Source organism: Tubulanus polymorphus, chromosome 1 (assembly GCF_964204645.1).
Source record: "Tubulanus polymorphus chromosome 1, tnTubPoly1.2, whole genome shotgun sequence".
Classification (NCBI taxonomy): Eukaryota; Metazoa; Nemertea; class Palaeonemertea; order Tubulaniformes; family Tubulanidae; genus Tubulanus; species Tubulanus polymorphus.
The window spans coordinates 14,950,238-14,953,614 of NC_134025.1; positions in this window are offsets into that span (position 1 = coordinate 14,950,238).

Consider the following 3,377-nt stretch of genomic DNA (forward strand, 5'->3'; position numbering starts at 1 on the left):
TTCATCAGTTACTGTATCATATTCCAAACATATATTCGATAATTCATAACCCATATCTTTATTAACGCTAGATAATACAATTTCATTAACAGGAGCAAATGTTATTTCGAATATAACATCTTCTTGAATTGCGTATATATATAAAATTATTATTTATCAATTCAAAATCTAATGGAATTTTATATTTGCTTCCATAAATCTTTTTTATCAAATTATCTACAGCATTAGTTACTACTGCGTTATTGGCTTCAGATCTTAATTTATTTTGGTTTTCTGATTGGATGCCTTGAAATATCATATTATTTCTATTTTCTTTTGTTAACCATAAATCTTTATAATGCATAAATAAATTATAATTATCTAATGAGAAAACTGTTTCTGGCCCAATCTTTACAGCTAATTTTTTAATCAAATATCTCCCAACATTATCAACAACATAATTATTATCATGACCAGTTACTTTCATATCAGCTGATAAATAGATACTATTTGGAACATAAAAAGTATTTTGTGTTAATCGAGGGATTCTAACATATAAAGTTTCATCGGGATTAATATTAGAAGGATTATGAGTAATTATATGATGTGATCTTTCTGCTTTAATAGCATTAGATATTCTAGAATTCTTAGAAGGACTTATGTAACTTCCGCTCATTTATTTAACAAAAAAATTATTTTTTTTTCTATCATATTCACTAACCCAAAAATAATTGCACTTACAACTGTAATTACAAATAAAATAATATGTTCAGCAGCAAAGTTAAGAATATTCCCAGCAGCGTTCAATATAAAACCAACAATTGATGCAATAACTCCAGGTAAAGCTGCGGCAGATTTTTTAGATAGTTCCCATAAATATTTTGCTAATTTTTTTAAACCATCCTTAACTTTTTCTTGTATAGAATTATTATCATTCGGGGGTTTATCTGGTTTATTTGGAGTAGGAGTAGATTTCAATGAATTTGATATAGCTAAACCTATTGTTGTGAATACCATAGTTACAGCTGTTAGAATTGAAAGAATTGTTATACCTTCTAACTTAAATAATAATTTTATTCTATCTTTCAATGATATTTTAGAATCTGGTTTTATTATTAAATCTTTAAAAATAACTTTTAATTTTTTAATATGATTAAGATCATATGATTTTAATAATATATCTCTTTCTTTTTCCTGAAATTCTTTGTTATATTTTAAATCATCAATTTCTTTTTCTAAAGATGACTTTCTGCTTTCATAATCAGCTTCCTCTATTACTTGAAGATCTCTATTTAATTCTAATTGTTTTAATTCTTCATTTGCATTAGTTAATTCTTTTTCTAACATGGTTATTTTAGAAAATCTCATCTTAATATTAGCAATTTCACCAGCTGATTCTTGCATACCTTTAATTTCTCTACGTGCTTGTTCAGGAAATGCTTCTAATTCATCATCAGTTAAATCAAGTAATCCTTTTTCTAATAGATGTTGTATTTGATTTGTTCCAGTACGAGATGTATCTAAAGTACTATTCATCTCTTCTTCTGAATCTCTTAATCTATCAATTTGTTTTTCTAATACTAATTGTAATTGACTTGAATCATTATCAATTTGTTGAATATCTCTTCTCGTTGTTTCTGGTGTTGAAGTTCTTAATTTATCTAATCGATCTCCATACTCTTCCAAATTCTTTCATATTATCATTTCTTTCTTCTTGTGTAACATCAGTTATTTCATTACTATTACTTACTATTTTAATTCTATCTGGTTCTAATTTTTCCAAAGTTGATTCTGCTAATATTTTGTTTAGTCTTGTCCTTTGATTAGTGATATCAATATAATAATCACCATCAAAATGATAATAATATTTACCTTTTAAAAGTTTTAAATCTCCTACTAAACATTCGGCATCTCTATAATTTATATTATACCCAGATCTTTCAAATACAGGTTTGAATTTATAAATATCTTCATTATAATCTAATCTCTTTTTTTACTAAATGTGGATTTACATTTTCGGGATTTATTCTCTGTTCATCATTTCTATCAAATTCATCTGTTGATGGGGCTTTAGAACCACTATCTGCTGGATTAGAATTATACGCTGATTCGTCATCATTATCAATATTAGTTTCATTAAAATCAGGTTGTGGTTCATCACTTATACCGGGGGTGTCACCAAAAGTATCCATTGGAATATCTTCTTCCATTTATATAATAAAAAATTAAAATTAAAAATATAATATTCCTCCTATAACAATTCCTATACAAGTTAAAGCTAATTTAGCATTTTCATGGGATTTATTATCATCATTTAGTTTAATTATTTCATGTTGAATATTATCAGTTTTAATATTTTCTGATGTATTGTAATCTTTTATTTTAGAATCATTATTTAATTTAATATTATTAGTTTTAGTTTCTGTTGATTGAATATGTTTTTTATTTTTTTCACCTTCCATTAATTTTGGAGCAGTAATTATCTTTTTATATATATCATTTAATCCAAATGAATTATTTATTGTTGCAGTTTTAATTAGATTATTATAACCAATTATATTTCCCATCTTTAATACTAAATCATTAGAAATAATTAATAGATTAGGACCTATACAATAATTTAATCTAATATGTGATTTATCTAAGTAATTTTGATATCTTACAATGTTTTCTGGAATCGATCTATTTTTATCATTATGAATGGAATCTTCAAATAATACTTTGAATTGTTTCTGCGAATCAAATGAATGTATCATTTCCAACTATTGGTGATCTTGTTGAACTTGCGCACCTAAAATACATATCAAATAAGTTCTAATTGATTGATTTATTCTTTGTATGCCCGATTTTGTAAAACCTTCACTATTTTCTAAAATAAAATTAATCCAACCATTATTATTATCAATTTTATAATTATGATAAGCTCCAATTCTATGCATATAATCAATTCTTTTTATTTCATACTGTTCACCAATACCTTGCAATTTACCATGCGCTCTAAAATCGGAATTAATATTTAAAAATAATTAAATTCATAATAATTAAATTCATTACATATTTTATAAAACTTAGATAGATTAATATTATTATCCAATTCTTTAAAATATTTAGATCCGGGTAAAGGACATTCTAATTCATTTAATATTATTCTGATTTGAAAATATGTGTGAAATCTAAATATTGTGTGAATTAATTTTAAATCAGAATATTTCAAATTTTTATCTAAGTTATTTAAATGATCATTCCAAATTATACCACAACCAGTTGTTGCACAATAAACAGCAAAATTTAATTGATTCTGCCAATATTTCATATTAGATTTTACTTTATATATATGATATTCATCTCGAGTAAAAGTAACTTCATATCTGCTAAATATATTTTCCATTTTAGAAATA